The 26,472-nt window shown below is 45.9% G+C and overlaps 1 pseudogene; it reads right to left on the bottom strand.

Annotated features, from left to right (window-relative positions):
- Positions 1-549: 549 nt before the first annotated feature.
- Positions 550-26,472, bottom strand: LOC144798054 (tudor and KH domain-containing protein-like; annotated as a pseudogene).

The following is a 26,472-nucleotide window of genomic DNA, read 5'->3' as shown; positions in this document are numbered from 1 at the left end:
GGCGTGAGGGTCAAGCTATATAAGGTTAACTTAACACCATCTCGAAAATAATTAAACTATTCAGTACAGAAACAAGATTTGTCTAGGGTACAAAGTTAGTACGTTTTTATAATTTATATCAGCACTTGGGCCTGCAGAGGGAAAGCCTGATCTAAATTTTCCTTATTGCTGAGCAACAACGATGAAAAAATAGTGTTTTATGAGTCAGGGTCTGCACTTGGTGCAGACACCTGCACTTGGTCAAATGCCACAACTAAACCAGACTTGAGAGGAGTACAGAACAGGAACATAGCTAACAGGCCACATTTTGGAAGACTATCACTGGCAGAGTCCTTCCTTTGACTTCTGTTCATCAAGGATAATGTCACAACCCAGTCCCTTTGGTGAAAAGCAGCAGACCATCAATCCCCACAATGACCGCTTTATTGCAGACGCCCCTGGGATGTCAGTCATTAAGTCAAACAGAACCAAGGACCGGATCTAGACAGGCTGATATGGAGATCTTCGTCCAGAAAGTCTGCCTCTTGCATGTCTTCTTTATGTTCAGCATTAATCGTCTTCAATGAGAATGATGTCATCCCCGCTTCCAGAGACAGAGGCCCCCTCTCGCTCGGTTTCTCTTGAGGAATCTTCCTGGTCACTGTCTGTTGAACTGAAGGATATGATGCTTGGACGCGAGTGGAGTCCAGACTTGGAGTCGCTGTCAAAAAACAGAGCTAGAAACAGAGTCCTCTGAAGACAAATAATAGAAACAGGCCTGGGGTGCAAAAGTACTGCTGTCCTCCAAGCTGCTCTCTAGCAGGCTTGAGCTTGTTGGGGAACATGTTGAGCTGTCCAGACTTGGGCAAGAAGAGCCAGCGCCACTACTGGGGACTTCTGTTGTCTCAGTTGAGGGTTCTATGCCAGGCATGACAGGTTCATCAATAGAACTTTCAGCATTGCTCACAAACGTCCCGTTGAATTGCTCATAATCCTTTGCATCATCTAATGATACCATGCTAATGCCAGCTGCTAGGCTATTGGAGTCACACAGGATGTCAGATGGTGTGGAGATCTTTGTGGCATCCAAAACAAATGTGAAAGTCTGATTCAGGGGGTAAGCTTCAGTTTCCACATCAGATCTGAGCAACTGGACGCCACAATCTGACAGACTTAGACAGGATAACGTAAGTGCTTCATCTGGACTTTTTTTGGTCTACATTAAACCGCTCAGAGAGCAACCTGTGACATACTCCAGTAGCTGCCGTAGCGATTCCGTATGCATCTCAGTCACAATTTGATCAGCTTGATCCTCAGCACCATCCTCATTTTGTTCTTCAACTGTAAAACTCAGACAAATTAGTTCCTGTCCAATATCCAGATCCTTTCCATCTATATTATCATACCGGCTGATGTGTGGCCAAGGGGAGGTCCCAGTCTGAGTGTAACTGGAAATCTTTGCAAGCAGTGGTTTCCATTCAGCACAGTGTGTGAACCGATCAAATTCATCCAACGCTTCCTCAGACCACTCCCCATCGTTTGGTGCAACACCTGCAAGACTGCACTCAATGGCCTGAAATGGAAGGCTCAGAAAATCACTCCTGAGAACACGCAGCTTCTCCAGCGGGGATTCTCCATTATCCCCAAAATCCAAAAAGTAGAGATCCACATTTCCATTCTCCAATAATCCAAGAACTTTTGCTCTATACCAGTACCGATCAGAGGTGTAAACTGCAGCTACAATATCTCCCACATGGACATTCCGAGAGAAAAAGCATCACCTTCACTTTCATATAGGTATGTCATGTCGCTTGTCAATTTGTCAAGGTGCAAAGAGCGTGTGCCCAGGAGCTGGATCCAGAAGTGATTGGGATTCTCAGAAGCTGAGACATAAACCTCGAGGTGCTCACCTGGTTTGAAGCTAAAGTCTGGGCTGGGGAAAAATTACTATTCCCAATCCAGAGAGTGCAGCAGTAGGGAAAGCGCTGGATAGCGGAGGGGTAAAATTTACTATTCCCACTCCAGTGAGTGCAACAGTAGGGAAAGCACTAGATAGCGGAGGGGTAAAAATAACTATTCACACTCCAGAGAGTGCAACAGTAGGGAAAGCGCTGGATAGCGTAGGGGTAAAAATTACTATTCCCACCCACTCCAGTGAGTGCAACAGTAGGGAAAGCACTGGATAGCGGAGGGGTAAAATTTACTATTCCCACTCCAGTGAGTGCAACAGTAGGGAAAGCGCTGGATAGCTTAGCGGTAAAAATTCTATTCCCACTCCAGTGAGTGCAACAGTAGGGAAAGCGCTGGATAGCGTAGGGGTAAAAATTACTATTCCCACCCACTCCAGTGAGTGCAACAGTAGGGAAAGCGCTTGATAGTGGAGGGGTAAAATTACTATTGCCACTCCAGTGAGTGCAACAGTAGGAAAAGCGCTGGATAGCGGAGGGGTAACATTTACAATTCCCACTCCAGTGAGTGCAACAGTAGAAAAAGCGCGGATATCGTAGGGGTAAAATTACTATTCCCACTCCAGAGAGTGCAGCAGTAGGGAAAGCGCTGGATAGCGTAGGGGTAAAAATTACTATTCCCACTCCATTGAGTGCAACAATAGGAAAGCGCTGGATAGCGGAGGGGTACAAATTACTATTCCCACTCCAGTGAGTGCAACAGTAGGAAAAGCGCTGGATATCGTAGGGGTAAAATTACTATTCCCACTCCAGTGAGTGCAACAGTAGGAAAAGAGCAGGATCCCCAAAAAATAAAAAACAGAACTATCAATATTTTTATTAAATTTAATTTCCAATTTTAACATAACTAATATATAAATGTAAATATATTATTATTAACAAAAATAATAAAAAATAATCAATTACACATTATTTACCACTATTATATCCACTACACAAACCTAAAATTAAATACACAATTACATTTAATATTTACTAATTAATTAATGAATATTAATGTGTTAATATTTATTAATTAATCAATTACACATTATTTAGCACTATAATATCCACAACTCACACCTGAAATTAATAACACAATTACATTTATTATTTAGTAATTAATTAATGAAAATTAATTTATTAATATGTATTAATTTATAAATAAAACATTAAATACTTACCAGCTTGCACACTATTTACACATATAAACACCACAACACACACCTAAAATTAATTACAAAATAACAATTAATAATTACTAAATAATTAATGGTAATTAATTTTAAAATATTTAATAATTAATCAATAAAAAATGAATTACTCACTACCCTTCACACTATGTACACATACAAACACCACAACACACACCTATAATTAATTAAACATTTAACATAATTATTTATTAATTGACTAATTGAAATTAATTAACAACTAATTATTAATTAATACATTTACTCATTAATTATTCAATTAATTGTATATAATTAAATTACTTCCCATCCTATTCCCCTATAAACCCACAACCCGCTACAGAATTAATAACACAAAATTAAACTTAAAATAAATTAATAATTACAAAAATTCAAAAACATATAATAAAATGACAAACAATTCTTTTTCTTTTTTTTTTCAGAGTAAACTTTTTTTAATCAATTTAAACTAACAAAAAATGGTACATTTCTTTTTTATGTATATATAGTTATTTCTTTTCGTTTTTTGCTTTGTAAACAGTCTTGAAAATTTCAACAAAATCTCTAGGCAAGAACCACATCTTATGGTTGCTCCGCTTGTGGAAAACTGAAACAGTCAGTCTACAAACTCGAACATGAACTGATCCTCACTTCCAATTCACATGAACCATAGCCCAAGGGCAAATAAATACACTTAATAAATAGACCTAAATGCCTGCATGGAGGCATTGTTTAATAAAGGCTAGAGAAAGAGTCCTTGACAACAAAAGCACCAGTGTGGAGGTGCTTAGTGATGGAAAGGCAGGTTTAGCTTAAAAATCATGAATATTTGAAAAAATAAAGACCAGCACTTCAGAATCTACATCAAAAGGCTTGAGGGGGTCAATGATAGAACTCATTGCTGAAGAGAAAACTAGTGTAATGGCACAGAAACAATCGCAATGGACCGCACACCGCTAGCCCCTCCTCCGGATCGCCCCTAGGGACTCTGGTACATGGAGTTCTTGAGTGGTTCACCCCAGTGGGTGCAAGTAGGTACTTGTTGCACTGATGATCTCTAGACCCAATACATGTCCCAGGTTTTTGGATTTCGCCTCAGACATGGCTCGGGTTTTGGGATAACTTCCCTCATCAGAAGAGAAAATAGTTAGGGGTGGAAGAGAAGGCCGCCAAGCAACCGTCAATGGCATCGATGCCCGAACCGGCACGCATGTGCGTCGTCCAGGAGCCCGTCGACTCAAAGCTCAAGGGAGCCAATTTGTAGAAACAATCACAATGGACCGCACACTGCTAGCCCCTCCTCCGGATCGCCCCTAGGGACTCTGGTACATGGAGTTCTTGAGTGGTTCACCCCAGTGGGTGCAAGTAGGTACTTGTTGAACTGATGATCTCTAGACCCGATACATGTCCTGGGTTTTTGGATGTCACCCGTGACATGGCTCGGGTTTCGGGATAACTTCCCTCATCAGTAGAGAAAATAGTTAGGGGTGGAAGAGAAGGCCGCCAAGCAACCGTCAATGGCCTCGATGCCCGAACCGGCACGCAAGTGCGTCGTCCAGGAGCCCGTCGACCCAAAGCTCAAGGGAGACAATTTGTAGAAACAATCGCAATGGACCGCACAACGCTAGCCCCTCCTCCGGATCGCCCCTAGGGACTCTGGTACATGGAGTTCTTGAGTGGTTCACCCCAGTGGGTGCAAGTAGGTACTTGTTGAACTGATGATCTCTAGACCCGATACATGTCCCGGGTTTTTGGATGTCACCCGTGACATGGCTCGGGTTTCGGGATAACTTCCCTCATCAGTAGAGAAAATAGTTAGGGGTGGAAGAGAAGGCCGCCAAGCAACCGTCAATGGCCTCGATGCCTGAACCGGCACGCAAGTGCGTCGTCCAGGAGCCCGTCGACCCAAAGCTCAAGGGAGACAATTTGTAGAAACAATTGCAATGGACCGCACAACGCTAGCCCCTCCTCCGGATCGCCCCTAGGGACTCTGGTACATGGAGTTCTTGAGTGGTTCACCCCAGTGGGTGCAAGTAGGTACTTGTTGAACTGATGATCTCTAGACCCGATACATGTCCCGGGTTTTTGGATGTCGCCCGAGACTTGGCTCGGGTTTTGGGATAACTTCCCTCATCAGTAGAGAAAATAGTTAGGGGTGGAAGAGAAGGCCGCCAAGCAACTGTCAATGGCCTCAATGCCCGAACCGGCACGCAGGTGCGTTGTCCAGGAGCCCGTCGACTCAAAGCTCAAGGGAGCCAATTTGTAGAAACAATCGCAATGGACTGCACACCGCTAGCCCTTCCTCCGGATCGCCCCTAGGGACTCTGGTACATGGAGTTCTTGAGTGGTTCACCCCAGTGGGTGCAAGTAGGTACTTGTTGAAGTGATGATCTCTAGACCCGATACATGTCCCGGGTTTTTGGATGTCGCCCGAGACATGGCTCGGGTTTCGGGATAACTTCCCTCTTCAGTAGAAAATAGCTAGGGGTGGAAGAGAAGGCCGCCAAGCAACTGTCAATGGCCTCGATGCCCGAACCGGCACGCAGGTGCGTCGTCCAGGAGCCCGCCGACTCAAAGCTCAAGGGAGCCAATTTGTAGAAACAATCGCAATGGACTGCACACCGCTAGCCCCTCCTCCGGATCGCCCCGAGGCACTCTGGTACAAGGAGTTCTTGAGAGTTTCACCCCAGTGGGTGCAAGTAGGTACTTGTTGAACTGATGATCTCTAGACCCGATACATGTCCCGGGTTTTTGGATGTCGCCCGAGACATGGCTCGGGTTTCGGGATAACTTCCCTCATCAGTAGAGAAAATAGTTAGGGGTGGAAGAGAAGGCCGCCAAGCAACCGTCAATGGCCTCGATGCCCGAACCGGCACGCAGGTGCGTCGTCCAGGAGCCCGTCGACTCAAAGCTCAAGGGAGCCAATTTGTAGAAACAATCGCAATGGACCGCACTCTGCTAGCCCCTCCTCCGGATCGCCCCTAGGGACTCTGGTACATGGAGTTCTTGAGTGGTTCACCCCAGTGGGTGCAAGTGGGTACTTGTTGAACTGATGATCTCTAGACCCGATACATGTCCCGGGTTTTTGGATGTCGCCCGAGACATGGCTCGGGTTTCGGGATAACTTCCCTCATCAGTAGAGAAAATAGTTAGGGGTGGAAGTGATAGAGCGCGCGAGGTCACCCAGCCAATGATTCCGCCGTTTCCGGCTTCAGGGCCCATATACTTTCAATTCACACTACTCATTGACAGGGCGACTTCACGGGCTGCTACCAATTGTGTGTGTCCCTATTATTATGACTCAGTGTACCCGACTTACCATCCACCGACACGGACTATGACTTCAACGGATCAGGGGCCTAGCTGTAAAAGGAAAGGCAGCAAATGCAATTTCAAAATAATATTCAATGTTGTTTAAATGACCACGGACAACTGGAAGTTTTAAAATGTTTATCTAAAGTTCGTTATCATCAAACATAAGATACACTAAAATGAGGCAATCAATAACCAAGATAATGTAAATTAGGTAGCTATAGAGAAATAACGACAGAGTAACCATTCAAATGCAATATGGACTACAAATGGGAAAATTACTATAATCTCAGAAATGTTTAAGTATGGACAGACTATGCATGAGTAACTATAGGAGGGCCTATAAAGAGTAACACGCTAAACTTAAAGTGAAGGGGCCTTTAAACAGCCTAGGTAAGGAGGTTCTAGACCATATCAGAAAATGACAAACTGCAATGCAAAATATAATCTCTAAAAGGTAGGGTGACATGGGAACATATCATGGAAATATGCAAATGACTTTACGTTCAATAGTTTGCGGCAAAAGGCATGGAAAATTATCACCATATGCAAGGTGTATCTTTATTTAAGCAAAAGTCAGAAAGATAGTAAGGTGCAAGTTTTAAAGAACTTAGAGCAGTATTTACCTAGACTGGTGTGGAAACCAAACCCTGGCCACGGGTCAGTTAAGGACAGGAAACCCTCAAGGAAGGATACCCCTCAAAGGACAGCAGGTGCAGAATGGACACCCGGACAGGACAGGATACCCTCAGATTAGGAATCAGGACAGGACCCTCAGGACAGGACAGCAAACCCTCAGGACAGGACCGCTCAGGACAGGACCGCACCCGCAGTTTGGAAGCAACGCCTGCGCTCCACCCTCTCTGCAGCTATCGATCAAGACCCCGATTGGGTCAGCGAACTCCCAGCAAAGTGCTTCGCCAGCACTTTTAGGTTCAGTAAAACCTTAGTCTATGGTCAATTTCGGACAGAGTGCTCCGCAGCTCTCTGTATCTTCAGTCACCTATTGAGTGCGATGGGTCAGTGACAGGTCAGCTAAACCAGACAAGTCGGACAATTCCCATAGGTAAACCCAGGCTAGATATACTCTTTTGGGTCGGTGTACCACCCCCCAATGTTGCAAAGTGTCAGAATCCCTCAATTTGGATTGGTCCTAAGGTAGAATTTGGGTAACACACCAATCAGAATACGCTATTTTGAGCCTATATTAGCATACTTGGGTACCGCCTAGAGAGATTGGGGTTCTCATGAGAACTGTGCAGAAATACGAGTGACAATTAACATTGTAACACATGAGGAGCAACATTCTCCGTTCTCGTAGCGCAGAGGTGGCTTTCCCAGGCACATCTTGACTGTGGCTGCCAGCTGGCTGAGTTCCACTGTCCAAAGTTGCCACCTTTCAGTATTCTCTGGTCATGCGCAGAAGAGACCGTCAATATGGCTCCCAATCAGTTTGGACCCCCATTCCCCGCGGTACATGAAAAGTAAGCGAGAACAAATTAATACACAAACATAACGTTATGAAATCACATCACAGGGTTGTACTTTCAACTTATCATCATAAAATATACTTATGCAGTCTATATGTTAGCTACATGGATACAGGCACAAGAGCAGTGGCACGAGCAGTACCACATGATGGGCACAGCTATGTATTACGCATGCGCATAAATTTCCCTCCACTTCTGCAGACGCGTCAGGACACGTGACTGTGGCTGACGCATGCGCAGTAACTAAATACAAGCAGCGGCCATTTTATAAACACGGATTAAAGGAGTTAGGAATACACATAGGCAAGCTTCATAAACTTTACTCAAACTTAATATAAATGTTAGTAAGACGTACACTAATTACCTTGTTACACATAAACGAGGTTCTTGACTTCGGCAAGCCGCAAAATATGCGAAGCTTTGCTTCATCAATCCCCTCTTTGATGATATTTACTATCATCACAAAATATAATGGAACCAGATGCCAACTTTCTTTCACACTTTATATAGCTCTATCTCTTCCAGCAATCGTTCTAACTTTTCTCTTTCAGTTCTGGTAGGGTGAGAAGTCTTCACCTTTTTGTATATCTGATCATTCACTTCCTCCAATTCAATTTCATCCACACTCCGTTTCAACCCTCTTGCATTTACCTCGTGCTTTTTGGTGCGCTTGCGGCATTTACAACAGATAAAAATGAGAAATATAATAAGACCTATAATTCCAATTGGCATCAGTATCTTGAACAATAAGCTTTTACCTACGCTAGCAAGCCAATGACCTACATTTGAGAGACCATCTACCAGTCTCTTCCAGGCACTATCAACCTCGAGTGGTTTGAGTTCCTTTGTCAAATTAGTAATATTTTTCACATATCTTTTGATCTGTACACTTTTATCCGGAATATAAGTGCAACAATGTTGCGCCTTCAACATCCGGCAGACTCCGCCCTCTTTTGCCAATAAGGTGTCAAGAGCAAGTCGATTCTGCAAAACCATTGATCTGATCGCAACCATTTCGGTATTGACCAGCAGAAATCCATGAGCTGTCTCAGTAGACAATACATCCACTATAGTAGACAATTTACAAATTCTGTGTGTGTTCAGAACCACTCCCACTCCAGGTATCAGTGCACTGAAAATGCTACCCATAATTTCACCTATACTTTCTCTTTTACTACGCACTAAGCCATTAGTATTTTCATTGCTTCCAGCTTTCCCATTCACATGGTATATTTTCGGGAAGACAATGCCAAAATAGCAGCTTCCATACCAGTGATCCGGCAATTTGAAATAAGCCTTGTCCCCACAAATATAATAAATTCCAGGAAACACAGGCTCTGACCCATTTTTGAAACCCCAACCTCCAATTACCTTGTAATTATGTTCGCATTCACTGGAACCAATGAAAATGTTATTATAGTAGCTAGTCTTCTCGCGATGAAGACATAACTTTCCTTTCTTTTCAAAATCCAGCAACAGAGCAGGACCCGCCCCACCATTTGAGGTGCCTTCCATGTTCTCAGCCCACTTTGGCCTTTTCTGACTTTCGTCATTAGCCTTCTTTTGTATTTTAATTCTCCTTTTCTCAGCCATGTTCAGGAACATCTTTTCCTGCTCACGCAAAGAACAAGTCAAGTTATCTCTGTGTGCATCAGCTATGTCAATGTTACCTATAGTCAGAAAGTAGTCTCCCATATATCTTATGGTGTCACTTTTGGTATGTACAGGATTCAAGTTCCCACGTATAGGAAGTTCAGAAAAAATCACGTCATTGTTAGAGTAATAGTACTGTAACGGTCCTCTTTTGTAAAATAAACTAGCTAAAATGCTACAGGAGATTCCATATGTCAACGGCAAGTGATGGTATGTCACGCCTTCAGCTACAGAAGTAGGTAGCTTCATGCAGACATAGCAATCTTCAATTTCCATAGTCTCTACATAGTGTATTAACAAGTTTGCAAAAACATTTAAGTGTGTCCTGTTCTTAATTCCATGATAATGTAGTCCTCCCTCATCTGATGCTTCTAAGTCTTGTTTTGTTTGTCTCAGTGCTCTCTCATGTCTTGCTACACTCTGAGTTGTCAGCTCCTCACTGTCAGTATTTACAATTTCAGTAGGGACAATGTTAGTATCTTTACTTACAGCAAAGGGAATGAAAATTGTTAGTCCTATCCATATAACTATCAGTACTACTATACTACATATACACACCTTGCAGCACGTCTTGAACCGACTGCAACTAGGTCTACCATTCACAGTTGAATCAGACATTTCGGCTCAGAAAGAAGTTTCTCGACCCCTCTTTGTGACTTTACACGAGTATACTTTGTGCAAATTCACGGTGGCTCGTCTTCTTCCTCTTCAGAGTACTCAGGGACGGGCTCTCCGTCACTTACGTCAGTTATATCAAGATCTTCAAGTTCTTCCAACACAAGTGTCCATTCAGGTGACTTGTACTTTTTGTTTTGCCTTTTTATTCGATCACTCCTTCTGTTGGAAGTATCCTCTTGTTGTTTAGCTATACGTGCACTTCTCCTTTCTTCTGCACGTTTTTCCTCTACCGTCTTTATCCTTAGTCTTAACTTCTTTACGAACCTGGGCTCAAGATGCTTTCTTTTCTTAAGTCTTTTAGTTGGTACTTGGACTTCGTTTCCTTCTCTTGCCCTTTTGTTTTCATTTACTGTTGGTAATTCTGTTTCAGTTTCTTCTTCTTCTATCTGACTAATACCAGGGCTCGCATCTATTTCTTCTGCCTGGTTACTAATCTGGCCTTGTTCAGGTAATATTTGTGTTTGCTCTTCAAAAGTCTCTGTTTCTGGTTCCTGAACACTTTCTTCTGGTACTATCTGATCCTGTGCAAGCACTTCGATCTCTTGATTTTCTTCTGCTCGAACTATTACACTATATCTAGGCTGTCCCTTCCGGATATCAGGAGTCAGTGGAGGAGTATCAAACACTTGCTCTGTATCCTGCACTTGTTCAGTATCGGGCACTTGTTCAGTCTTATTCACTTGTTCTGTATCAATCACGTGCTCTGTCCCTGTCTGACCTTCTCCTTCCTCAGTTTTGATGTGAATCTCAAGATTCTGAGGTTCTTCGCCTGTGCCTTGCTTTTCCTCACTAGTCCACTCTCTACCTTCCTGTAGTCGCTCCCTCGTTCGAATGGGATCTTCAGTGAGATCAATCAAGGGAATCCACTCTTCTGGCCATATGCTTGGCAGCTCGTCTTCAGCTACTTCTGGCTCAGCTTCTTGGACCCCTTCAGCAGGCTGGACTCTTGGTAGTTCGTCATCAACTATTCTTGGGCCAACATCTGCTGATTCTATAGCTCGACTGGTACTGGGCTGTACGTTGTCAGTTACTTCCGGTCTGGCTCCTGCAGAGTCTTCTGTTGGACGTCCTTCTGCTTCAGGCACCTCGTCTGGTGGTACCTTCTGGGTGTGACTGGCGTGTACCCAGCGTGGAACTCCTGCACACTTTACTGCTGTGGTAGTTACCCGGATCACCTGACGTTTTTCTCCCCACCTTGGCTCCAGGCAGCTCTTCCGAGTATGCTTCTTTATCTTCACCCAGTCCCCTGGGACCAGTTTGTGGAGAGGAGTCGTTGGATTGAGGATGGCGTCTTCTCCGATCTGGCGAGAGATAGAACGCACTTGGTCACCCAATCTCTTGCAGTATTCAAGCACCAAATCATCAGTAATACTCAACAGTTTGCTTCCTGGTACCCATGCTTGTCTCATCACTCTTCCCATAATGATTTCATGGGGACTTAGGCCTGTTTTGCGATCAGGAACACTTCTCAGTCCCATCAGGACCAGGGGCAGGGCCTTCACCCAGGTCATTTTAGATGCATCACACAGTTTTGCTAGCCTGTTTTTGATAGTTCCATTTATTTGTTCCACTACTCCAGAAGCCTCTGGACGATAGGCACAGTGAAGCTTTTGGGCAATTCCAAAGGCCTTACAGAGTTCGTCGATCACTGCATTCTGAAAATGTGAGCCTTGATCTGATTCAATAGTGACTGGCACCCCGAACCTAGGTATCAGTTCTTTTAGTAAACACTTAGCTACTGTCTTTGCGTCATTTTGGGGAGTAGGGAAAGCTTCCACCCACTTGGAAAATAAACAGACCATGACAAGGACATATCTTTTCCCTTCACAACGGGGCATGGTGATGAAATCAACCTGTATTCTTACAAAGGGACCCCCGGACCTCCCAATTTTTCCCAGTTCCACCAAAGTTTTCTTTCCTGGGTTCATCTTTTGACATGACAGGCACCTCTGGCAGAGGGATTCCGCTACTTTCCTGAACTTTTTACTGTACCAAGTCTATTGGAATACTAGAATCATGGCATCCCTACCAATGTGTGACCCTTCATGTATCAACCTCGCCATTGTGCTAAGTAAGTGTCTAGGTAACACAGGCATACCAGTTGGACCTAAGATGACACCATCCACACGCCTTGGTCGACACCCATCGTCCTTCCACTTCTCTCTTTCTTGCCAAGGTGCCGCCTGCTGCCACTCTTTCACTTCATCCCATGTGGGCACTTCTTCAAACACCTGAAGTTGGCAGCTGGTTCCTGGCCCCCCTCGTTTCGGATTCACGATATACCGATCTCTGGCGCACCATTGGGCCACTCGATCAGCATAATCGTTTCCCAGTGATACCTTGTCCATGCTCTTCTTATGAGCAGCACATTTTACCACTGCCAGTTCCTTTGGTAACTGGATTGCCTCTAAAAGGTCTTGGACCACCTTTCCATTTCTAATAGGGGTACCTGATGAAGTCAGGAACTCCCTCTGTAGCCACAATTGGCCAAAGTCATGCACAACCCCATAACAGTACTGACTGTCAGTATACACTGTTATGCGTATGTTCTTCCCAATTTGGCAAGCTTTTATCATAGCAATCAATTCGGCTACTTGTGCAGACTTGATGTGATATAGATAACCTGCTTCCTCGATTTTCTCTAGTGACACTACTGCATATGCAGCACTCAGGCCTCCTTGTTCATGCCTTAGACATGAACCATCTACAAACAGTTCTTTATCATGCACAGGCAATGGCGTTTCTTTTATATCTGGGCGTGGCTTGGTATTGATTTCTGTTAGATCAATACAATCATGTTCATCATCCACCCCCCCTTCCATGTCCTTTGGGTCAGGGAGTAAGGTGGCTGGGTTCAGAATACTGCACCTAACAATGTTTACATTTGCAGCACCCACAAGAATCCTCTCGTATTTAGTCAGCCGACTAGGGGTGAGATACTGAGTTTTTGTTTGGGTCAACAAAATTACCACTCCATGTGGAACATATACAGTTACCGGATGTCCCATGACAATTGACTCACTCTGTTCTAAACTGGCACAGGTACCAGCTACTGCTTTCAGACAACCTGGTAATCCAGCAGCCACTGGATCCAAGGTGGCAGAGAAGTATGCCACCGGTCTTCTGGTTGTGCCATGTTCTTGAGTTAGGACAGACAACGCGCAATTATCGCGAGTGTCACAGAATAGGGCAAATTCTTTGGAATAGTCTGGCATTCCCAATGCAGGGGCTGTGCACAGACAATTTTTCAGTTTGGTGAAGGCCATTAGGCTTTCATCATCCCAGTCTACAATATCTGGCATTCCTCTCTTGGTCATTTTTATCAAGGGCCTGGCTAGGACTGCAAATCCCAGAATCCACTGCCTGCAGTATCCTATCACACCCAGGAACATTCTGATCTCTTTTTGAGTACGGGGTAACTGCATCTTTTGAATTATCCTCACTCTTTCCGATGTCACTTTTCTGACACCTTTTTCTATCTGGTGCCCCAGATATTTCACCGATTTTGCACAAAACTGTAACTTGTCAGGGGACACTTTATGTCCCTTTTCACACAGGTGATTCAGTAGGGCAATGGTGTCAATCACACAATCCTTATGACTTTTAGACGCCACCAAGAGGTCGTCTATGTATTGCACTAAGACAGAGTTCCCAGGTAGGACTAAAGTTTCCAAACATTTTTTCAAGATCTGATTAAAGATAGAGGGGCTCTCTGTATACCCTTGAGGGACCCGGTTCCAGCAATACACGTGACCTTCGAAGGCAAATGAGAAAAGAAATTTGCTATCTGGATGCAAAGGAATGGAAAAGAATGCATGACACAAGTCTATCACAGTGAACCACTCAGCATCCCAGGGAATCTGATACAGAATCACTGCTGGGTTCGGGACAATAGGGCAACAGGGAACTACTATCTTATTGACTTTTCGCAGATCCTGTACTACTCTGTACTTGCCACTAGGCTTCTTGATGCCCATAATCGGAGAGTTACATGGGCTACTCATTACCTCCTGTATGATATTTCCTTCCAGCAATTTCTGTATTTCCACAGCAACACCAGCTTTCACTTCTGCATTCATTCTGTAGGGTTTAGTATTGGGGTATACTGCATTGTCCTTTATTGCTATCTGTATGGGGTCCACATTTTTCATTAACCCTACATCTTTCCCAGTAAAGTCCCACACCTCTGGCTTCACTGCTTCTTGGAGTTCTTTGGGTAAATCCTGCATGGTCATTCGTTTAATTTCCGAGTCAGGGCGGACTAACATTAATTTATAAATGCCGTCTTCATCTGGGGTCTGAATTTCAACACCCTTTGGTGTGCAAAAGATGGTACAGTTCATTTTGCACAGCAAGTCACGTCCCAGTAAGTTTACTGGACTGGTGTCGCAAACGACAAATCTATGCATTTCCTTAAAGTTTCCAATTGAGATCTCCATGGGCTTGGTAACAGGTGTACTAATCAATTGATTAGATACACCCACTACTTGGATTGCTTCTCCCGAGAGGGGTAGGTTTGGAACGTCCACTGTCCTCACAGTAGAACGAGTAGCGCCAGTGTCCAACAGAAAGGTGACATCATTTCCGTCAACCTTTCCTTCAATGTATGGTCCGGACTAGTCTACCGGCAAGGAGGCGCCAAGTACGCACTCCTCGTCCTCCCCTCTCAGGCCCCGTCAGTACTGGTCATCACAAAGGAAGGTATCATTTAAAAGATACTGCGAAGTTGCTGCATTTCTGTTCTCATTGCTTTCCCATACTTCTATCTCATCTCCCTCTGCCTGTTTTCCCCTGTACACTTGCTTTGGTGCTCGGGGCACCTGAACTGTTTTTACCTGTGGTTGAGTCTTTCTCGGTCTCTCTTTCTGCGTCTGTGGAGTTAAATCAGGAGTTTTAGGGTTATCTTCGGGCAAGTAAGGACACTCGTTACGCCAGTGTCCAATTTCGCCACACTGATGGCAAGGAAATTTCTTCATAGCCTCCTCCCTGCTCATTTTGGGCCGGGGCTTGCCTCCTCCCCCTCCCCCAGGGCCTTCGTTCTTAGCATTTTTGACCATGTTACTCAACTGTTTTTCCTGCTGTTCTGCGAGCTTCACCTGAGCCCACATCACTTTCTCCTTGAGAGCCTTTTTCTTTTCTGCCATCTCGTCCTCGCAGTATTTTGCGTACCGCAGGACCTCATCTACCTTTTTGGAGTGCCAACAGATTTTGTTATCCTTTATCCACTGACAAATTTCAGGCCTTAAACCGTTTACAAACCTGTAAATGAAGTGCGTCATATCCTTCATCTCGATGTTATCTATACCACTGTATGTTTTAAACACCTGTAACAGCCTTTCATAATAGGAGTGCACTGTCTCCTCTCTTTCCTGCGTTGTTCTATCTATCCTGGTCCAATCAGTTTCCTTTGCTGGCACTTTTAGTTTCAGATGCTGAATTACTTGCTCATATTTTCTCATCACTTCTTTCGATGGTTCCCCTGTTTTCTCATCTCTCGGGTATTCCTCACTAGGCCAAGCTATGGCTATTTTACACTCGGTCCATAGATCGACCGGGACCACAATGTCGAAAAACCCATCCAGGTCTTTCCACAGGCATTTCTGCACCTTTACAAACCTTTCCACTTGCCGGTACCATTCAACTGGTTTCTCACGCAGTTTCGGGAAATCGTTAGTAAAGGACACAATATCCTGTCTGGACCATGGAACGTGCACATACCTCCCACCGGGTACTTCGCGCATGGGGCATAAAGTTTCGGGCTTGTCTACCTCTCTCAAGGGGAACTCAGGAGTTGCTTGTCTGGATCGGGCCTCCTCTCTCTTATGTGCCCACCTCGTTTTCCACCTTTCCACGTCTCCCCATTTTTGCAAAACTGCAAGCAACTCTTTAATCTGCAACTTCCTCCCTGTTACATTCAAGTTCTCTAAATCCTTGTCGGAGAACTCAGCTCGGTATGGTTTCTGCAAGGGCTTCGATCTAGATATATCTATTCCCATACTAGCTGCAGTGTCGGTCAGTTTCTCGTGGAGCACCCTAGTACTCCGGGTAAGACTTTTACACATAAACAGCAACTCTTCTTCAGAATAGGTATTCAATCTGTCTAATCCCACATTTCCTGCCATTAATTCCTCTATTTCTACTCTCAGTTTGTAGAGGTCTAAAGGTTTCGTTTGCGGAACCTGTTTTTCTAAGTCACGACTCCAAATTTCAATTTCTTCTGGAGTTACCAGAGACACACTCCTGGTACCAGTTGCTGATTCTAATTTAATTTCTTTCGCATCAAAAGGGTTATGCCGCTTTGGCACTCCCTTTCCGGTCTGTTTGTTGGGTAGGTCCAAGAACACAACATCAGACTCGCATTCACTGGACTGATCGTCTATCAGTAGGGGCTCTTGCCTCGGCGGGGCCATCACTGGGTTCATAACCGGAGGGTTCAGACTTCCTTGACTATTCCCGTACAACGGAACCACGGGTCCGATTGTTACCGGAATAGTCAAAGCTTCAGGACTGGTATTCAACTGGGAGATTTTCTGAATTATTTCTGACCTCTGTCTAGCTATGGCCCCTTGCTCCCTTTCATCTAACACTCTTCCTAAGGTTCGGTCAGGTATCATCTGTGGGGTCAGTTGAGGCGTAAAACTCGGGGCAGTAGGATGCGTTTCACTTGGTCCCCCACCATAATTTGGTTTCGGGAACAAAGTTCCTGTTCCCAATGACCTGCGCTCCTCCCCATATGGAGGCTGCAAAAAGGGCACTCCTGAGCTTAATGGCTTCTCTTCGTTTTCATAAAGGGGTCTGGGGTAAAAGAGCTTTTCACGGGAATATTTTTCTTCCGCGCTTACAGGCATTCTAGGATATATAGTCCTCACCTCCGGAGGTTCGGGCTTCTCAAAATAGGGCAATACCTGGCCACCTCCCCCCCTACATAGGGATCTGTCCTCCTCCTTAATAGATGGACGTTGGAGATTGTCTCCTGTACTGGAAGGTCGGGTTCCCTCATTATAAGGGGGCGGGCTTCTCGTAAAGATGTCATCTAACAATTCATCATCCGACTCCCCATGGGCCCCCCAATGCTTACACTTTTCGGTATTTTTCTCACCCGCTGCAGGGTTATGACATGCCGGCATCATGGGAAACAGACCCTCAACAATCATACTCTGCCTCCACTGTTTCATCCTCTTATCCCTTGTCTCTTGTTTCAGCCTGGGGTACCACTTGGTCAGACCTTTGTCCATACGGGGTTTCTCTCTTTCAAAAGCCTCAATCTCCCATTCCTCTAATGCCTCATATTGCGTTAGTCTCGGTCTGGGATGCAATTCATTCATGCGGGTTCTCAAATTAAATAAAATTCTGCCATTGAAAGTACCGTCTAACGGAAAAGCCAATACTCCGTCATCTTTTGTGTACTTCACCCAATTCTCCAACCACACACAGGTATTGTACCCTCGGTCAAACATCATGAATGAGGCGGGAGTATTCGGTGGCGGGACAATAACGCCCTCTCTAGACTTAATCGGTTTGTCCGTTTTAAAATAATTCTTTACCCTATTTACAAGGGACATTTTTCTCTTCCCTCCGTACATAATATCGTATCTATTGGCTTTCCACTGATCCCTTTCGAACCCTTGGTGTCTCGGATCGGGTCTAGTCTCTGGACAATACGAGTGCCACATACGATTTCTACGCTTAATTCTGTTTACAAAGCTACTTCCAATCAGAACGCGCCTTGCAATTCCGTGCGACCAATGGGGTGCACGCGTTCAAATAGTTTCGACCAATGGGTGCGCGGCCCCTTCGTGAGACAGTTCCCACTCCTCGGCGCTTCACCCCTCCTTTACAATTCCAGCCCCGCTACCCGCCTGCTGTTTCTACCAATCCCAGCGCGGCACGGAGTGACGTCAGAGACGCTTCGCGGCTGACTCCCTCCCTTCACAAGGTAACGGAAACTTTCTTTCTTTCTAAAGTGCTCAGTGCTTGGTTATTTTACAACGAATACACATTCGCCACAGTGCTCAAGTGTCTAGACAGAAAGATTTCTTTTACTGCAAGTAAACTACTTCCATTTACTTTTCACACGCTGCGGGCAGATCTCTTCCGCCTACCCTTCACTCTAGCATCGGTGAACCTGTTATTCCCCCAAACTCATCCACTTCTTTCCGGGATATGTTCCGAGTCTAAGGTTTCCCAGCGGACCCCTTTGCTTTCACCCAAGCTCCGAGGAACCTGCTACTCTTCCGATGTGACCCTTACTAGGTTACGCCACTATGGGAATTTTGCCAATGAACCTCGTTACTGACATTTATTCACACATGTATTCAGAAAAACCCTAGTTAGTGCTTCCCGGTTATCCTAACCTGCACCTAATTTTCCTTTAAGCCTGTGACCTCAGGACAATGGATTCTATTCACCACTTGCCCTTTCAATTGCCCGGGGAGTTCGGACAACACGAAACAATACGGTTTACAAATGCATGGATTAGTACATATAACAATATAAGAACAAGAATAATAACGATACAATAATTCATGAATTGTTTTTACAAGATATTATTCGTGCGTATTCACAAGAGATTGATCAGGTCTCTTAGAACAGCCGCTCTTCTAGCAGCATCCATATACTAGCAGCTTCCGACTCAACTAGTCTAACTAATCCTGCCTAACCTTTTAACTAGTCCCTAACCATACCTCTGCTTACCAGAAAACTGATAGAGCGCGCGAGGTCACCCAGCCAATGATTCCGCCGTTTCCGGCTTCAGGGCCCATATACTTTCAATTCACACTACTCATTGACAGGGCGACTTCACGGGCTGCTACCAATTGTGTGTGTCCCTATTATTATGACTCAGTGTACCCGACTTACCATCCACCGACACGGGTACCTATGACTTCAACGGATCAGGGGTCTAGCTGTAAAAGGAAAGGCAGCAAATGCAATTTCAAAATAATATTCAATGTTGTTTAAATGACCACGGACAACTGGAAGTTTTAAAATGTTTATCTAAAGTTCGTTATCATCAAACATAAGATACACTAAAATGAGGCAATCAATAACCAAGATAATGTAAATTAGGTAGCTATAGAGAAATAACGACAGAGTAACCATTCAAATGCAATATGGACTACAAATGGGAAAATTACTATAATCTCAGAAATGTTTAAGTATGGACAGACTATGCATGAGTAACTATAGGAGGGCCTATAAAGAGTAACACGCTAAACTTAAAGTGAAGGGGCCTTTAAACAGCCTAGGTAAGGAGGTTCTAGACCATATCAGAAAATGACAAACTGCAATGCAAAATATAATCTCTAAAAGGTAGGGTGACATGGGAACATATCATGGAAATATGCAAATGACTTTACGTTCAATAGTTTGCGGCAAAAGGCATGGAAAATTATCACCATATGCAAGGTGTATCTTTATTTAAGCAAAAGTCAGAAAGATAGTAAGGTGCAAGTTTTAAAGAACTTAGAGCAGTATTTACCTAGACTGGTGTGGAAACCAAACCCTGGCCACGGGTCAGTTAAGGACAGGAAACCCTCAAGGAAGGATACCCCTCAAAGGACAGCAGGTGCAGAATGGACACCCGGACAGGACAGGATACCCTCAGATTAGGAATCAGGACAGGACCCTCAGGACAGGACAGCAAACCCTCAGGACAGGACCGCTCAGGACAGGACCGCACCCGCAGTTTGGAAGCAACGCCTGCGCTCCACCCTCTCTGCAGCTATCGATCAAGACCCCGATTGGGTCAGCGAACTCCCAGCAAAGTGCTTCGCCAGCACTTTTAGGTTCAGTAAAACCTTAGTCTATGGTCAATTTCGGACAGAGTGCTCCGCAGCTCTCTGTATCTTCAGTCACCTATTGAGTGCGATGGGTCAGTGACAGGTCAGCTAAACCAGACAAGTCGGACAATTCCCATAGGTAAACCCAGGGTAGATATACTCTTTTGGGTCGGTGTACCACCCCCCAATGTTGCAAAGTGTCAGAATCCCTCAATTTGGATTGGTCCTAAGGTAGAATTTGGGTAACACACCAATCAGAATACGCTATTTTGAGCCTATATTAGCATACTTGGGTACCGCCTAGAGAGATTGGGGTTCTCATGAGAACTGTGCAGAAATACGAGTGACAATTAACATTGTAACACATGAGGAGCAACATTCTCCGTTCTCGTAGCGCAGAGGTGGCTTTCCCAGGCACATCTTGACTGTGGCTGCCAGCTGGCTGAGTTCCACTGTCCAAAGTTGCCACCTTTCAGTATTCTCTGGTCATGCGCAGAAGAGACCGTCAATATGGCTCCCAATCATTTTGGACCCCCATTCCCCGCGGTACATGAAAAGTAAGCGAGAACAAATTAATACACAAACATAACGTTATGAAATCACATCACAGGGTTGTACTTTCAACTTATCATCATAAAATATACTTATGCAGTCTATATGTTAGCTACATGGATACAGGCACAAGAGCAGTGGCACGAGCAGTACCACATGATGGGCACAGCTATGTATTACGCATGCGCATAAATTTCCCTCCACTTCTGCAGACGCGTCAGGACACGTGAGTGTGGCTGACGCATGCGCAGTAACTAAATACAAGCGGCGGCCATTTTATAAACACGGATTAAAGGAGTTAGGAATACACATAGGCAAGCTTCATAAACTTTACTCAAACTTAATATAAATGTTAGTAAGACGTACACTAATTACCTTGTTACACATAAACGAGGTTCTTGACTTCGGCAAGCCGCAAAATATGCGAAGCTTTGCTTCATCAGAAGAGAAGGCCGCCAAGCAACCGTCAATGGCCTCGATGCCCTAACCGGCACGCAGGTGCGTCGTCCAGGAGCCCGTCGACTCAAAGCTCAAGGGAGCCAATTTGTAGAAACAATCGCAATGGACCGCACACCGCTAGCCCCTCCTCCGGATCACCCCTAGGGACTCTAGTACATGGAGTTCTTGAGTGGATCACCCCAGTGGGTGCAAGTAGGTACTTGTTGAACTGATGATCTCTAGACCTAATACATGTCCTGGGTTTTTGGATGTCGCCAGAGACATCGCTCGGGTTTCGGGATAACTTCCCTCATCAGTATAGAAAATAGTTAGGGGTGGAAGAGAAGGCCGCCAAGCAACTGTCAATGGCCTCGATGCCCGAACCGGCACGCAGGTGCGTCGTCCAGGAGCCCGTCGACTCAAAGCTCAAGGGAGCCAATTTGTAGAAACAATCGCAATGGGCCGCACACCGCTAGCCCCTCCTCCGGATCGCCCCTAGGGACTCTGGTACATGGAGTTCTTGAGTGGTTCACCCCAGTGTGTGCAAGTAGGTACTTGTTGAACTGATGATCTATAGACCCGATACATGTCCCGGGTTTTTGGATGTCGCCCGAGACATGGCTCGGGTTTCGGGATTACTTCCCTCATCAGTTGAGAAAAAAGTTAGGGGTGAAAGAGAAGGCCGCCAAGCAACCGTCAATGGCCTCGATGCCCGAACCGGCACGCAGGTGCATCGTCCAGGAGCCCGTCGACTCAAAGCTCAAGGGAGCCAATTTGTAGAAACAATCGCAATGGACCGCACACCGCTAGCCCCTCCTCCGGATCGCCCCTAGGGGCTCTGGTACATGGAGTTCTTGAGTGGTTCACCCCAGTGGGTGCACGTAGGTACTTGTTGAACTGATGATCTCTAGACCCGATACATGTCCCGGGTTTTTGGATGTCGCCCGAGACATGGCTCGGGTTTCAGGATAACTTCCCTCATCAGTAGAGAAAATAGTTAGGGGTGGAAGAGAAGGCCGCCAAGCAACTGTCAATGGCCTCGATGCCGGAACTGGCACGCAGGTGCGTCGTCCAGGAGCCCGTCGACTCAAAGCTCAAGGGAGCAAATTTGTAGAATCAATCGCAAAGGACCGCACACCGCTAGCCCCTCCTCCGGATCGCCCCTAGGGACTCTGGTACCTGGAGTTCTTGAGTGGTTCACCCCAGTGGGTGCAAGTAGGTACTTGTTGAACTGATGATCTCTAGACCCGATACATGTCCTGGGTTTTTGGATGTCGCCCAAGACATGGCTCGGGTTTCGGGATAACTTCCCTCATCAGTAGAGAAAATAGTTAGGGGTGGAAGAGAAGGCCGCCAAGCAACCATCAATGGCCTCGATGCCCGAACCGGCACGCAGGTGCGTTGTCCAGGAGCCCGTCGACTCACAGCTCAAGGGAGCCTATTTGTAGAAACAATCGCAATGGACCGACACCGCTAGCCCCTCCTCCAGATCGCCCCTAGGGACTCTAGTACATGGAGTTCTTGAGTGGTTCACCCCAGTGGGTGCAAGTAGGTACTTGTTGAACTGATGATCTCTAGACCCGATACATGTCCCGGGTTTTTGGATGTCTCCCGAGACATGGCTCGGGTTTCGGGACAACTTCCCTCATCAGTAGAGAAAATAGTTAGGGGTGGAAGAGATGGCCGCCAAGCAACCGTCAATGGCCTCGATGCCCGAACCGGCACGCAGGTGCGTCGTCCAGGAGCCCGTCGACTCAAAGCTCAAGGGAGCCAATTTGTAGAAACAATCGCAATGGACCGCACTCTGCTAGCCCCTCCTCCGGATCGCCCCTAGGGACTCTGGTACATGGAGCTCTTGAGTGGTTCACCCCAGTGGGTGCAAGTAGGTACTTGTTGAACTGATGATCTCTAGACCTGATACATGACCTGGGTTTTTGGGTGTCGCCGGAGACATCGCTCGGGTTTCGGGATAACTTCCCTCATCAGTATAGAAAATAGTTAGGGGTGGAAGAGAAGGCCGCCAAGCAACTGTCAATGGCCTCGATGCCCAAACCGGCACGTAGGTGCGTCGTCCAGGAGCCCGTCGACTCAAAGCTCAAGGGAGCCAATTTGTAGAAACAATCGCAATGGGCCGTACACTGCTAGCCCCTCCTCCGGATCGCCCCTAGGGACTCTGGTACATGGAGTTCTTGAGTGGTTCACCCCAGTGTGTGCAAGTAGGTACTTGTTGAACTGATGATCTATAGACCCGATACATGTCCCGCGTTTTTGGATGTCGCCCGAGACATGGCTCGGGTTTCGGGATAACTTCCCTCATCAGTAGAGAAAAAAGTTAGGGGTGGAAGAGAAGGCCGCCAAGCAACCAGCAATGGCCTCGATGCCCGAACCGGCATGCAGGTGCGTCGTCCAGGAGCCTGTCGACTCAAAGCTCAAGGGAGCCAATTTGTAGAAACAATCGCAATGGACCGCACACCGCTAGCCCCTCCTCCGGATTGCCCCTAGGGACTCTGGTACATGGAGTTCTTGAGTGGTTCACCCCAGTGGGTGCACATAGGTACTTGTTGAACTGATGATCTCTAGACCCGATACATGTCCCGCGTTTTTGGATGTCGCCCGAGACATGGCTCGGGTTTCGGGATAACTTCCCTCATCAGTAGAGAAAAAAGTTAGGGATGGAAGAGAAGGCCGCCAAGCAGCTGTCAATGGCCTCGATGCCGGAACTGGCACGCAGGTGCGTCGTCCAGGAGCCCGTCGACTCAAAGCCCAAGGGAGCAAATTTGTAGAATCAATCGCAATGGACCGCACACCGCTAGCCCCTCCTCCGGAACGCCCCTAGGGACTCTGGTACATGGAGTTCTTGAGTGGTTCACCCCAGTGGGTGCAAGTAGGTACTTGTTAAACTGATGATCTCTAGACCCGATACATGTCCTGGGTTTTTGGATGTCGCCCAAGACATGGCTCGGGTTTCGGGATAACTTCCCTCATCAGTAGAGAAAATAGTTAGGGGTGGAAGAGAAGGCCGCCAAGCAACCATCAATGGCCTCGATGCCCGAACCGGCACGCAGGTGCGTCGTCCAGGAGACCGTCGACTCAAAGCTCAAGGGAGCCTATTTGTAGAAACAATCGCAATGGACCGGACACTGCTAGCCCCTCCTCCAGATCGCCCCTAGGGACTCTGGTACATGGAGTTCTTGATTGGTTCACCCCAGTGCGTGCAAGTAGGTACTTGTTGAACTGATGATCTCTAGACCCGATACATGTCCCGGGTTTTTGGATGTCTCCCGAGACATGGCTCGGGTTTCGGGATAACTTCCCTCATCAGTAGAGAAAATAGTTAGGGGTGGAAGAGAAGGCCGCCAAGCAACCGTCAATCGCCTCGATGCCCGAACCGGCACGCAGGTGCGTCGTCCAGGAACCCGTCGACTCAAAGCTCAAGGGAGCCAATTTGTAGAAACAATCGCAATGGACCGCACACCGCTAGCTCCTCCTCCGGATCGCCCCTAGGGACTCTGGTAAATGGAGTTCTTGAGTGGTTCACCCCAGTGGGTGCAAGTAGGTACTTGTTGAACTGATGATCTCTAGACCCGATACATGTCCCGGGTTTTTGGATGTCGCCCGAGACATGGCTCGGGTTTCGGGATAACTTCCCTCATCAGTAGAGAAAATAGTTAGGGGTGGAAGAGAAGGCCGCCAAGCAACCGTCAATGGCCTTGCGATTGTGTCTAGTGTAATGGCACATTTCAAATCACTGTGAACAGCCTACAGGGATATATGCAGAATTCCTCGAAGACCAGAACCTCTAGACGGGCCATGAGGGATTGGGAAGAGTAAGAAAAAGTGACATTCGTTGCAAGATTCAAATAAGATAAAGCTCAGCAAGCATGCGAAATGCTCTGTTGGGCCCTACCACTGACCTTATGGAGGTACTGGCATATTAGAATGACTCCCTGTTTCTCACAAGTCCCTATTTACTCCAGGGGAATACAATAGGAACCACATGCTACTAACATATGGCAAACAGACATTGCACCACACATCTAACATGGTGCACAAACCAAGAATTAAACAGGAAGCATTCTAATGCAGAGATGCAATGATGGCAGGGGTTTAACAAGAACCAAAGTCCTGAGATATTTTAGGGAAACCCATACACGTCAATGGGTAAATAGTGCAACAGTAAGCATTTAAAATGCTGGGTCTGCACAATTCTATTCCGGTTCTTTAAACCTTGGTTTCCAGTCACTGCTCCAACGTGCCCAGGACTTCACTCCGTAACCAAAATGTTCCCAAAGATTGGAGCAGCGATGGAGGTGCTTCTGAAAGGTTCACAATGTGGTAGAAGGGCAATGATGGCGAAGATGTGCCCCCAAAATAGCAGTATTACTAGACTAGGATTGGGATGGATTGCACAGCAGTATCAGAAATTAAAGGCAATTTGCTGAACATTTTGGGGTAAAAGAGGAGGCCACATTGCCTCATATTAATGATACTCTGAATAAAAAAATACGTCCAGCTAATTTAGACAGACAACCTGCATTAAAGAAAGCTTGAGTTAGACAACATGTATGTGGTGTTTAAATCCTTTAGGAAAGAAGAGGGCACAATTGGATTACAGTGTATGATGAGGCGTGAGGGTCAAGCTATATAAGGTTAACTTAACACCATCTCGTAAATAATTAAACTATTCAGTACAGAAACAAGATTTGTCTAGGGTACAAAGTTAGTACGTTTTTATAATTTATATCAGCACTTGGGCCTGCAGAGGGAAAGCCTGATCTAAATTTTCCTTATTGCTGAGCAACACCGATGAAAAAATAGTGTTTTGTGAGTCAGGGTCTGCACTTGGTGCAGACACCTGCACTTGGTCAAATGCCACAACTAAACCAGACTTGAGAGGAGTACAGAACAGGAACATAGCTAACAGGCCACATTTTGGAAGACTATCACTGGCAGAGTCCTTCCTTTGACTTCTGTTCATCAAGGATAATGTCACAACCCAGTCCCTTTGGTGAAAAGCAGCAGACCATCAATCCCCACAATGACCGCTTTATTGCAGACGCCCCTGGGATGTCAGTCATTAAGTCAAACAGAACCAAGGACCGGATCTAGACAGGCTGATATGGAGATCTTCGTCCAGAAAGTCTACCTCTTGCATGTCTTCTTTATGTTCAGCATTAATCGTCTTCAATGAGAATGATGTCATCCCCGCTTCCAGAGACAGAGGCCCCCTCTCGCTCGGTCTCTCTTGAGGAATCTTCCTGGTCACTGTCCGTTGAACTGAAGGATATGATGCTTGGACGCGAGTGGAGTCCAGACTTGGAGTCGCTGTCAAAAAACAGAGCTAGAAACAGAGTCCTCTGAAGACAAATAATAAAAACAGCCCTGGGGTGCAAAAGTACTGCTGTCCTCCAAGCTGCTCTCTAGCAGGCTTGAGCTTGTTGGGGAACAT

This window comes from Lissotriton helveticus, chromosome 12 (assembly GCF_964261635.1).
Source record: "Lissotriton helveticus chromosome 12, aLisHel1.1, whole genome shotgun sequence".
NCBI classification, from domain to species: domain Eukaryota; kingdom Metazoa; phylum Chordata; class Amphibia; order Caudata; family Salamandridae; genus Lissotriton; species Lissotriton helveticus.
Note: the sequence above shows the minus strand (reverse complement) of the source record. Positions and strands in the feature narration are given on the sequence as shown.